This window comes from Labeo rohita, chromosome 7 (assembly GCF_022985175.1).
Source record: "Labeo rohita strain BAU-BD-2019 chromosome 7, IGBB_LRoh.1.0, whole genome shotgun sequence".
In the NCBI taxonomy this organism is placed as follows: domain Eukaryota; kingdom Metazoa; phylum Chordata; class Actinopteri; order Cypriniformes; family Cyprinidae; genus Labeo; species Labeo rohita.
Genome location: NC_066875.1, coordinates 2,857,352 through 2,870,914, shown reverse-complemented (window position 1 = coordinate 2,870,914; position 13,563 = coordinate 2,857,352). Strand labels below are relative to the sequence as shown.

The 13,563-nt window shown below is 38.1% G+C and overlaps 1 protein-coding gene across 21 annotated transcripts in view; it reads left to right on the top strand.

The window, feature by feature from the left end:
* Window positions 1–1,924: 1,924 nt before the first annotated feature.
* LOC127167882 (adhesion G protein-coupled receptor L3) overlaps window positions 1,925–13,563 on the top strand; it is a 332,296-nt gene continuing 320,657 nt past the window's right edge. For all 21 annotated transcript variants that reach the window (XM_051114254.1, XM_051114256.1, XM_051114250.1 and 18 more), the window contains exon 1: window positions 1,925–2,423. The gene's annotated coding sequence lies outside the window, so the exon portion shown is untranslated. The remainder of the gene's footprint in view (window positions 2,424–13,563) is intronic.

Sequence of the window (13,563 nt, the reverse complement as noted above, 5' to 3'; positions counted from 1 at the left end):
AGAGATCTTTCAAATCAATTAGTAGCATAATACTGAGGGTATTTCATCTTTCACTTTTCACGTCTATGTCAAGCATTTTGAATTGCCATTGTGCCACATGAAATGTGCTATACCTTATGCAACAATGGCTGAAAGAGGAAGTATTGACTGGAAGAACCTGTAATTGGGTAATACAATACAAGAATGTACCGTTTATTTCCACGATGAAAGGCTTTGTGCCAGCTAAAGAAAACGAGAGAGATCAAGTGAGGAGAAAAATTTCAACATTTGGGCAGCTGATTGTGGTAGCTGATTATAAAATGTGCATGAAGAGAAAGGTGTACTTAGTGTTGAAAAAAGCATGTAAACAAATCATTTGCGCTAGTAAATTGAGTAAAGTGATTCAATGTCACAACTCTGTAATTTCAGAAGACATCATAATTATATTAATATTTAATGTTAAACTGGTGAAATTTCATTTTAACGTCTCTGGCCTGTAGACTTGATTTTTAGATTATTTTAAAAATTATAATAATAGATTAATTTAGTTTTACCAGTCAGTATAAATGTATAAATTCAGTCCATCATGGCAGCAGGAGAATAAATGCAAATAAAAACTGTTTTTATTTATTAATTTATTTACCAGGGAGAAAAAAAACAATGCAAATGTTTGTGATTTTCCTCTAGCTGTTTTGTTGTCCAAAGGTGAAAATGCATGATTTGAGAATTCGTGATCAGACATTTATGAGCAACAATGAAGTGAGCAATGGTGACAACAAAAGCAACAGCAACAAAACTAATAATAATAATAATAGTAGTAGTAATAGAAAGAAAGAAAGAAAGAAAGAAAGAAAGAAAGAAAGAAAGAAAGAAAAAGAAAGAAAGAAAAGCCCAAGCTTGTCACTTTCTGCTTTACTCTGAAAACACAAATCTTTTAGTTGTTTATTAAGTGGATTTATTCTGCGCCCTCACACTGTGACACATTTCCCCTTCTGCATCTGAGCAAAACACTGAATGCAACCCTGCAGGTAATCTCAGATCTCAGCTGGCTCTTTTATGAATGAGAGCCTTAATAATGAGGATTAAAGACTGAGGCATGTTTACTGGTGTAAAAGCTCATTTGAGAGTCAGCGGGCCAGTAAGACGATGCACTCTTTAAAACACTGTAAGATAATAACACGTTCTGTTGTGTGAAACGTATTTCAGTGCTGGTATAGACGGAAAGAAAGAGAGAGAGTGTTTCATTTGTACTGCTAGGGGGAGCTCTAGACTTTTCATTGGAGTCTATCCACCTTGCGCCTCGACGCAGGGTTGCCAGATTGGCGCCGTGAATGTAATCGTCGTTTGACTTTGCTCTTGAGGAAGAAACATGATATTTATATTGAAGTGCTGCTATTTTATAAGGGTTTAAAAGGTAAATGGACGTGGTCATGGTCATGTTTATTTTTTAACACCTCTCACCAACCGCGAGAATGCATCAAATGTTCAATTTGTACATCCAGCTCAAAACAGCTGATAATTCGATCTCATACACAGTAAATGGTCTTTAGGTCTATCATCATCATATTTCTGAGAAAAAAAAAAAAAAAAAAAAAAGATCCTCTACTGTCTTACATCAGTTGGTAATTCTCTAAATTATTGACTGATGTCCACATAGACGTCTCAATAGCTGTTGTCAAAATTCCTAAAAGAATGCTAATGTAGTGTCAGTCATTATTTAGATAAAATTATGAAGGGCTCATACCGAAAGATTCATGCCCTTTTGTAGCCTGACGGTTCCAAACTTCAAATTTAGACACGTTCTTTTTGCTATATACCTATTATAGCTTCAATTGTATTTGCACTTGAAAATCTCAATTAAAAAGACTTTGCCCGCTGTTCCCGACGCGCCTCTCGTGCCATTCTGCCGGCATATCTGGCAACCCTCTTTCAACCCGCATTTCTCTTGGTGTGTGCGCTGAGATCGGACTGTCACCGCGCTCAGATCGGCGCATTATACCGGAGCTGCACCTGGACTTCACCAGCACGCTGCTTTAACATACAGCTGGAGAACTTTGGATGTACATACTTATTTACCGCTGCCCGACATTTGATTTCTTTGGGAGAAGGGCGATATGGGGACACGGCGTGCCGAGGTGGCACTCAGACTGGTGATGGGGATCCAAACAAGGAGCCTTTTTATTCCTTTTCAGAAGCTCCTGTAAAGCAATCGGATATCAGGACATTGACGACCCCGAGAGCGTCGGTTTGGAGTTAACCTTACAGGATAGAAGGGAACTGAAGGTCTCTGCGTTGGACAAACTGAGTATTGCTGTTTATTCCTGCGCGCAAGGACGATTTTCATCGCATAAAAGAGACTGATTGTGTCCGGAGACGCGTGTGCGGACTGTGCGCCCGGTGCGCAAAAAGACCCTCCGTCACCAAGAAGCTTCGCGGAGACGCGGGTAAGTTCACCCTGATTTCAGTGCGCTTTGCTTTATTATTTCCTCAAAAACGAAATTCACGCAGATGCCGCTTTCCTCTTGTTTTACATAAACGCGTGCTGTTTCGGGTGTGCGCCCGCTGGTTATGATTCACCTCCGTGCGTTTCCAAGTCATTAATACAGAACTGTTAGAAAAATAGGCTATGATGCTTATGACCGCTCTTGAGTGGCTCGTGGTTTGTATTTAAATGCTTGGATAGCGGACAGATCTGTTTGCGTTTTTAATTTCCCATTAAAGATCATGTCAGATGGTGGACAGCTTTGGAGTGTTTTAAGTACTTTTACCGCAATGCTTCATTATATATGTGCATGTGGCCGCGTTGCGCTCACCTTTTATAAATTACACTCCTTTCACGCTCTGCGCTACAGTGGTACTGGATTATTGTTTTTATACATTTGTTATATAATAACGATTCCAATTAACTTGCTTTAGAACTTATCGGATTAAGAGGAATGAAACCCGGACGGCTTCTCTGAAGCGCGCAGCTGCGCAAAGGCGAACCATGCAAATTGACGCAGTCTGTGGAGAAAATGTCATTTTAAAACTGATTGTGTTCCGCGGGTTCATCGCGCTATTAGTTTCAGGAGATTTTCTGTTGTTGGAAGGAAACTGCATAAATGTCCGTACTTTACTCCAGGCATAATGGAGCTGGCCTTTTCCAGGAGCCTCTGAAGGGACATTAGGAGCGCTCTGTTAGTCTCACCTGAATGCCTGCTTTCCTTGGAGAGCGACTGCTTGACATTCTAGAGGAAGAAGAGCGGGATTAAATGGGCCAATGTGTTCTGCATTGATGCCTGAAGCGTTCATGTAGTAACTTTGCTCTCAGCGGAACGTTCTTGCTCCTCAGAGAACCAAAGTGAACAAACATTCAAACTGTGTCTGATTTGGAAGCTGGCCCTCAGATGGGTTAAAAAAGCAGTCACTATCAGATACTGGCTCGTCGCTTTGCTTCAGAGTTGCCAGGCAGGGAAGATAACATGCTCTAGGCTTGAATCTAAAGCGAAATAATAAAAAAAGAGTGTTTTCTTTTGGCCTGATTACATAAAGGACCACAACTATAAGAATAACTACAACGTTTTAATAAGCTTTTTAATTCTATGATAAGATTCACGATAAAAACACAGAGGAACGATATTGTTGAAATCACTTTCGGAACGTTTTTTCAGCTGTTGAACTATAAAAACACAGACAGCCAATCCGCTCATCTTTAAACAGCTCAAGCATTTAAAGAAATATGCGACAAAACAGATTTATCGTTATAGTTATGCAAAAACTATAAAGATAACTAGGCTAACTGTAAATACATTTTAATAATTATTCTGATTTTAGGAGAACCACACCACAACTAACAAAAAGCACAGAGGATCAATTTAGCTCAGAACGATTTATTAACAGCCAATCAGAATCCACCTGACTTTAAAGTACTTCATCATTTAAAGCGGCAGACAACAAAACTATAGCACATGCCAACTCAATCTCATGGCAATTTGTAATTTTTTTACAAGGTGGCTAATTTGTACGAATTTGTATGACCTTACTTTTGCTAAATCGTACATATTTAACGAGTTCCCTAATTCATATGCATTGTATGAATGACGTACCCCTAACCCCGCTCCTAAACCTACCCGTCATTGGGGTCTAGACAAATTGTACAAAATCGTACGAATTAGTCATTTTGTAAAATGCATATGAATTAGTTGTGAGACAGTGTTGTGCATGATTATAATAAACTTTTACGTTAACGTGAATGTGTGGACGCAAATACAGTTATCCTTTAAAGGATGATAACTATAACTGTAAAGTTCTGAAATCGTTCTAGTTCTATGAAAATTAAGAAATCATTTCAGCTGCTGAGCGATAAAACACTGACAGCCAATCAGTATCCACCTGACTTTAAAGAACTCGATTATTTAAAGTGGCAGACCAACCTGATCTCATGGTAATTAATACATATTTTGTGAGGGGGCTAATTCATACGAATTCGCTCAACTTCACTTTTGCTAAATCGTACGTTTTTTTACAAGTTCCCCAATTCATATGAATAACGTACCCCTAACCTCGCCCCTAAACCTATCCGTCTCTGGGGTCTGGACAAATCGTACAAAATTATACAAATTAGTAATTTAAAACGTGTACAAACTGCAATATAGTTATCCGTTAGAATTTGTTCCGTTATCGCTCTAATTCTATGAAAATAAAGAAGTCCTTATCAACTCTATAAAACTCTGACAGCCAATCAGAATCCGCCAGGCATTAAAGAATGCATGCATTTAAAGCGGCAGAAGACAAAATGGCAACAAACGTTATCGTGCACTCTAATATAGTTATTGTTATATCTGTTGTTCTGAAGTCTATGACGCTCTCATCCAGATACGTAAACATGCATTTGTGCGCTAACAGAGCCGTCTCTGTCTGGCGTCCTGAGCATTGATGTCATCCCTGAAGAGTGGCCCGCATCAGGAGACATGTAATGCTTTGGGTCTCAGTGCTTGTCAACCTGAGCTTTGCTTACAACGTAACCTGTCTTCACGGATGTTTCGCTTTGTCGTCTCTAATGCCTGCGTGCGAGCGCGTGTTTGTTTTAGCGTTGACCTCATCTCTGCGGCGAGCACATGTCTGCTCTAGTATCTGCTCTTTACGGCTCTCACGCTGACCACAAAGGAGCATTAGTCATTTAAATACAACCAGGAGTATAGGCCTACTAGGATGAAAACAGAGTTTTCTCATTAAGTCTGAGAAACGGAGCGCGGGCGGTCAACACACCGACTGGATTCGCCCGATACGGGCCGGGGGCTTTGGGAAATGCGCTTCCTGTGCTCGGTCTAAACGCTATTAGTTCAGTCACCCCGTTCATGTCTGCCTCACCTCGCTGATGAACCCCCGCACCAAACCTTCCACTTCATTTTTCCTGCATTCCCGGCAGCTCCTCAGAGGCTTGATTGATTACAGACGATCCTTTGACCCCAACTGGTCTCAAATTAAATCAACCAAACACATTAATCAATATCTATTGGGTCACGGGGTTGAATTGCAATGTGTGATCTGCCATTACTGTGACCTACAGCTGGGCGATGTATATCAAATATTCATGATACGTTCACCATGATTTTGCTGGCATGTGTAAAATTAAGTAACTTTTTATGAATCATTTACAATGCAAAAGTTGACTATGTTCAATAAAGACTTAAACTTTACAGCTAGGTTTCATTTGTTAATGCATCAACTACTAACATTTATTAATAATAAGCAACACTTCTGTTACAGCATTCATTAGTTTTTGTTAACGTCAGTTACTTATTGTTAGTTCATGTTAACTCGGGCCCATTAATAATGACGTGCATTTTGATTTTTAATAATGTATTGGTAAATGTTGAAATTAACATTTACTAAGATTAATAAATGCTTTAGATGTTTTTTCATTGTTACTAATGCAGTTAATTAATGGAACCTTATTGTAAAATACATATATACAAACAATGTGACAACAATGCATTACAAGTGTGATAGAGATTGCATAAATACTGTGAGGGTTTGCACTTACTATAAGGTGTGAATGGAAATATAAATAGATGAAAAAAAATCTTAAGTATTAATACTATAGGTGCTGAACTTTAAGGAGGCCTATACAGATTAGAAATGTTGTCATCTTTTAGTTTTAAATGCAATTTTACTGAAATAATGCATAATGCAATAAAACAATGCTGAGTTGTGTTCAGTAGTGACACAAGATTCCCAAAGCAGATATACAATAAGTGGTGTTGCAAATAAATCATGAAGTGTATGCTGTGAATTAAACTGTGTGTCATCCTCAGTAATTCCCATTAGTAAGAACATCTACATTTGCTCCAAGGTAAATGGATTTTAATAACTGAATGCATTGATTCTGGTCATTGCAGTGTGATTGTAAAGAATTGACAGTGCCATAGTGAATGTGATGTGTCGACATTATGAACAGTTCACTTCCTTAACATGATCAGCTGTAATCAGTCTCAAATGAGGCGTTTTTTCTTCTCAGTTGACTGTGAGAACGTTTGACTTGACTCCGACTCTGTCTCCACAGTTTTTAACCACATTGCTGCTTAATTTAACAAATTAATGAAAGGAAAATGGAAGATAAAAATGCTTTGCAATGTCACACTTCATTTCAGCCCATGTAAGAATAATATCCAATCAATTTTACCACTTCATGAGCACATTTTAGTAAAAATCGCAAAACTTCAGATCAGTTCTGCACGTTACATGACTGAGACCCACATACAGTAAAATATATTTTGAAATATAATCCAAAAATATACAAAAAATGTCTAAAAACTATATTTGCTAAAATATCATTCAAAATATATTTACATTAATATATTTTCTACCAATATATTTTTGTCCATTTCTTTTCTTTATTAAGCAGTTAAAATATATTGTGCCCTATATATTTCAATTCAAAAAGAAAATACATACACATATGTCAGGTTTGAATAAAAATGGTATTTGTTGTGCACAACACATTTGAATTTATTTCAGCAGGGAACATACTTTACAATGTTCAATCAATCAGTAATTATGAGTCTAGTTTTGATCTCTAGTAGACTATTCCACATTTAGCCTAAATGTAAGATTGGAAATGTATTTTCTTGTCCCTGAAATATATTTTGGTATATGGAGGTTGAAACTAAATGTATTTTCTATTTCGAAAACGTATTTAATTGAGATTCACTGCTTACAGCATAGATTTAGCTTATTTTTAATATATATTCTGTCCAGAAAACATGTATTTTTTGCTGTATGGGACTGTTTTTACTTTCTGAATTCAGTACTCTTGGCAACAATGGTGGAAATGATAGTTCCTGTAAAAAATCAAAAAAATATTTTGAATATTGTCAGTAGGCAATGTCACCCAGCTCTGGTTTGGTTGTGTCACGCTGTGACCAAATTCCGGCAGGTTGCGAGATCCCAGACATGATGCAATCTACATTTTTTGTGTCGCTGTGGTTATGTGTACGTCTGTGCTTGTGCAGGTGTGGGTTGAGATGTTGAAAGCGGTTTATTATAGTGATCCAATAGCTCTGTTAGATTGTCACTTCAGATGCAATGGGAGTTGAGGGTTTCCTTTGTAAGAGCTATCCGCTATTTACTCCTCTGAAGAGCAGGTGAGATATTGCTTTTCTCGTTTTGTCTTCCTGTCAGCTGAACTGTTGCCCTGAAAACGCTCACTGCATCTCGCTTTTTCTCCCTGTATGTGTTGGGATTTTTCTGCCAGATTTCTCAGAGCATCTGAAATGAATTTCTGCATCTCCACGGGGTCCCTTAGGGACTTCACCTTCCCATTGGCCGCCGTGTGTTTTGTGCCCTAATGAAGGAAATTTATAACCGGGGCGGTTAATTCACAGTCTGGGCGACACCGAGGCCTGCCATTCGTTAAAACGGTGTTGACTGTTTCCATATGAAGCAATCTCATTGGCTGCTAATTTGCTACTGCTTCTATTTCAGGCTGCAGTTTTTCAATCATTTTCTCTGATATTTTCAACATAGGCTCACTGGAAATATGTGATATTTCTGCAAAATCCTAACTATACAAGCAATTCACTGCAGTTTCCAGGTGGAATGAACACTACAGCCAGTAAAATGCCAACAAATTTGATTTCTTTTCACACAATTCATGATTACAGAGGCAGATTATTGAATAAAAAATACTTATTTTCACATGGTTCCTTGCACAATACTATGTTATGAGCTCAAAATGCTTTTACCATAGCGCATGATAAGTAAACTAATACATTTTGGCACTTGCAACACATAACCAGCTCCATATATGTGGCTTTTCTGCTCGGTGCAACATTGCACTTGCAATGCAAAGTGCTCATGTACGAGTGAAACTTTAAAAGAGCTTAACATGGCATTTTTGGTTCAGCAAATGTGCTTTTTTCTCATATTAGCTTTTGTTAACACTATTGGTAAAGTTTAGAGTAGGGTTTATTGTAGGTGGTATGTTAATTTCAAATATGATGGAGTATTATGCTTTTAGCACTGGACATTTAATTTCTGAACTGCTGTGATATGTACAACAACCAACATAATAAATTGCTACCACAATTAAATAAAATTTTTAAATAAAATTGTTAAATAAAATTTAACATTATTTAGCTATTTAGCAGCAGCCATTGGACATTTCACACTGAAACTACCATGAAATGTCCTGCAAGCAAACTAATATCGTTTTGAAAAATTCTTTTACACAGATGTACTTTTTTTTTTTTTTTTCTATGATGGTGAAATGTTTAATAAACAGAAAGGAGAAAAAACCTCTTGTGGACCTGAAGAGTAACATAGTTTTTACAAAAATGTAGGCACAGTGACACATTTCCATCTCTTGGGTTGGATATTTTGCTACTATTCCTGCAAATCTTAATCAAGTTAAACCAAATTTGACTTGCATTAGCCCAAACCTTATAAAAGTTACTGGAGTGATTTGATTTTCACAACTATTACATCATTTGACATTATCAGCAATAAAACAAAAGTCAGCCAACACATAACCCATTAAAGCAAAACTTGACTATAACTTATAGCATAACTACGTTATGTGCTCAAAATCTTTTAACCATAGTGAATGTTATGTTAACTACTACATTTTGGCAGTTGCATCACATAACCAGCTCTATATATGTATTTTCTGATGAAGTAAACTTGCTCGGTAGCGCATCCGATAAAACATTGCACTTGCAATGCAATATGCACAGGTACGAGTGAACTTTAAAAGAGCTTAAAATGGCGTTTTTGGTTCAGTAAACATGATTTTAACTCACAATACTGTTGCTTATAGTGATTTTTGTGGACATGCGACCTGAAAAAGTGACACATTTCCCCAACAAATTTCAGGTTTTGCAGAAACGTAGGCACAGTGACACATTTCCATCTCTTGGATTGGATATTTTGCTACTATTCCTGCAAATCTTAATCAGCTTCAACCAAATTTGACTTGCATCAGCCCAAGTTACTGGAGTGATTTGATATTCACAACTATTACATCATCTGACATTATCAACAATAAAACAAGAGTCAGCCAACACATTACCCATTAAAGTGAAACTTGACTATAACTTATAGCATACAGGGGTTGGACAGTGAAACTGAAACACCTGGGTTTAGACCACAATTAGTATGCCGTTTGGCCTCCTTTTGCAGCCAATACAGCATTATTTCATCTTGGGAATGACAAATACAAGTCCTGCACAGTAGCCAGAAGGATTTTGAGCCATTCCTTTCGCAAAACAGTGGCCAGGTCACTATGTGATGTTGGTGTATGAAAACATTTCCTGACTCGCTCCTCCAAAACACCCCAAACTGGCTCAATAATATTCAGATCTGGTGACTGTGCAGGCCATGGGAGATGTTTAACTTTACTTTCATGTTCATCAAATTACTCTTGTCACCAGTCTTGCTGTGTGTATTGGTGCATTATAATCCTAATACACGGCACCACCTTCAGGGTACAATGTTTGAGCTATTGGGTGCACAAAGTCAACCTTCACACTCTGCTCTTATTGGTGGAATGTGCGATCAGTAAAGACTGGCCACCAGGCTGCATAAATATAGCCATGAGACCTCCAACAATATATTGGCCAGTGTTTCAGTTTCATTGTCCAACCCCTGTAACTACAGTCCCTGACAAAAGTCTTGTCGCTTGTGTACAAACTGACCTCAAGTGCCGTTGAAATATATTTCTAATCAAGATTTTTTTACAAGAAATGGCTCATTTTAATCCCAACAGCTTTTGTAATAATGTTTCAGTGCAAAATGAAACTGTCAAAAAGTATTCTAATATTCAAAGCTTGGTAAAGCCCATTGAGTCAATTTTTGCAAAGACATAAGTGTTGTCGCCTTGTTATATGAGCTTCACCTGTGACTAATAATGGATCAATTAGGTCTCAGGTGTGTATAAAAAGAACCCCAGTACACTAGACCTTCACATCAACTGCAACTAGACCTCTGCAAACATGCCTAAGATTCACCCTGAGACTAAAGTGTTGATTATCAAGAGGCTGAAGACCAGATCCACTGCTGATGTGGCAGACACCTTCAATGTGTCTCAGCGTCAAGTACAGAGGATAAAAAAAGATTTGAAGAGACTGGAGACGTTTTTGACAAGCCCAGGTCAGGCAGACCCTGCAAGACAACTGCTCGAGAGGACCGTTTGTTGGCTCGAAAATACAAGGCCAGCCCATTTTCCACTGCAGCAGAGCTCCACGAGACCTGGTCACCTGGAGTCCCTGTGTCAACCAGAACAGTTTGTCGGATTCTGTCTCGAAACGGCCTCCATGGTCAAATCAGTGCCCAGAAGCCAGCACTAAACAAAAGACAACTGAAAAACCGTGTGGCATTTGCCAAGGCCCACAGCCTGCTAAAAGGATGGACGCTGGAAAAGTGGCAGAAGGTAGATTTTTCAGATGAATCTTCTGTTGAATTACACCACAGTCGCCGCAAATATTGCAGGAGACCTACTGGAGCCCGCATGGATCCGAGATTCACCCAGAAAACAGTGAAGTTTGGTGGCGGAAAAATCATGGTCTGGGGTTACATCCAGTATGGGGGTGTGCGAGAGATCTGCAGGGTGGAAGGCAACATCAATAGTCTGAAATACCAAGAAATCTTAGCTACCTTTTATATTCCCAACCATAAAAGAGGCCAAATTCTGCAGCAGGATGGTGCTCCATCACATACTTCCATCTCCACATCAAAGTTCCTCAAGGCGAAGAAGATCAAGATGCTTCAGGATTGGCCAGCCCAGTCACCAGACATGAACATCATTGAGCATGTGTGGGGTAGGATGAAAGAGGAAGCATGGAAGACGAAACCAAAGAATATTGATGAACTCTGGGAGGCATGCAAGACTGCTTTCTTTGCTATTCCTGATGACTTCATCAATAAATTGTATGAATCCTTGCCAAACCGCATGGATGCAGTCCTTCAAGCTCATGGAAGTCATACAAGATATTAAATTTGGATCTCACAGCACCACTACTTAATTTGCTGACATATTTTTGTATTTGCAGTAAATTTGTTCAATTTCTGTATAGGCGACCAAAACTTTTGTCTTGCCAAAATTTGACCTTTCTGTCTTGATTAAATGATAAATCTTTTTTCAGTGAAACTAATTCATTTCAATGCATTAAACATCATTTGGGAGGGTTTTAGCTTTTCATATGAGCTATTTCTAACACCAATTGATTAATTAAAAGTCAGGTTAATAGCAGGTGTTTCTACAAAATAGATAAGCGACAAGACTTTTGTCAGGGACTGTACATTAACTATTACATTTTGGCGATTGCATCACATAACCAGTTCTATGTATTTTCTGATGAAGTAAATTTGCTCGGTAGCACACCCGGTAAAACACTACACTTGCAATGCAATATGCCCAGGTACAGTGAAACTTTAAAAGAGCTTAAAATGGCATTTTGGTTCAGTAAATGTGATTTTAACTACTAATACTATTGCTTATAGTGATTTTTGTGGATATGTCACCTGAAAAAGTGACTCATTTATTTTTTGCTGAAGGCACAGTGACACATTTCCATCTCTTGGGTTGGATATTTAGCTACTATTCCTGCAAATCTTAATCCACTTCAACCAAATTTGTCTTGCATCAGCCCAAACCTTATAAAAGTTACTGGAGTGATTTGATTTTCACAACTATTACGTCATTTGACATTATCAGCAATAAAACAAAAGTCAGCCAATGCAAAATCCATTAAAGCAAACTTAACTATAACTTGCAGCATAACTATGTTATGAGCTCAAAATGTTTTACCATATACATATACATAACCAGCTCCACATGTGTCTTTTCTGTTGAAGTAAACTTGCTCTGTAGTGCACCCGGTAAAACATTGCCACTTGCAATGCAAAGTGCTCAGGTACGAGTGAAACTTTATTAACAATAAAAAAAAAAAAAAATCAGTCAACATAATACCCATTAAAGCGAAACTTGGTAGACATCATTGTTTTGCATTGTATTTCCCATCTCTTTATGAATAGGCTGTTTATTTTTCATGCCTACGAGTCGTCAAATCTGTATAGACTGTCTTCTTAAGAACAGATCTCATAGTATTATTTGTTGGCACACTTTGAGGCTTCACGTTTAGGCCGGGCTTGTTGGCTCATTCCGTCTCCATTGCTTGATTTGATTTTGCCTTCTAGATGTTGTTGCTTGATGGACTGAAAAGGTCTCGCTGTTGCATTATGAGAGGAGACACGGGCTCTTCAATTAACTTTCGTAGATGGTCCCGACTTCTAATGCGAGTGAAGTGTTGCCTGCGGGAAGTATATTATTTTGTTTTCCTTTCAAGAGGACTTGATCTACCAAACCAACAGGCTGGAGGCTGGAAATCCCACTCATTCTTCCTCATGACAGATACAGTTGAATGAGAAAGTCTTTATCTCTTTTAAATAATGGCTCTGCATTGCGGCGATGTGAACTGCGGAGCGATTCGCTTCACAGGGCCGCTTTTGTGTGTTTCTCACAGGCCATCATTTGTGAGGGCGTTTGGGCAGGTCTAGGAACGCTACGATAAGATGTAGTTTGCATTCAGATCAAGGTCACTGTGCTGTGCTGAGACTCCCTTTTCCACTGACTGATAAAGCAACATATCTCGGAGATTTAGAAACACGGCTTTTGTTTCTCCAGGCTGTGGGCTTCCAAGAGAACTTGGTGTGAAAAGATTTGGCTATCTTATTTTGTTGCCTTCGTCTTGGCAAAAACTAACTTGAAAAGAATGTAAAGTTTTTGCCTTTACAAGAGAAAGTTATTGTTAGACAAATACGTCCATGTAATAATAAACGACCAAAGTCCAGATTTCTCATACATGCATTTTAGTAGGCCAATAATAAGTGAACGCTGAAACGCTCAAGTGTGATAAACTGTTCTAGGATCAGTGGCTTACAGGGTATACATTAAAAAAAATATATTGGTGCTATCCATATCCATATTTTTTTAGACATATTTTTAGTTTCTAAAATTGTAAATCCATTTTCAGATTTTAGAGGTGTAAAGTTAAAAATGTCAGGGTGATCCTTGTCCAGATATCACTATGATGACATAATTAAATA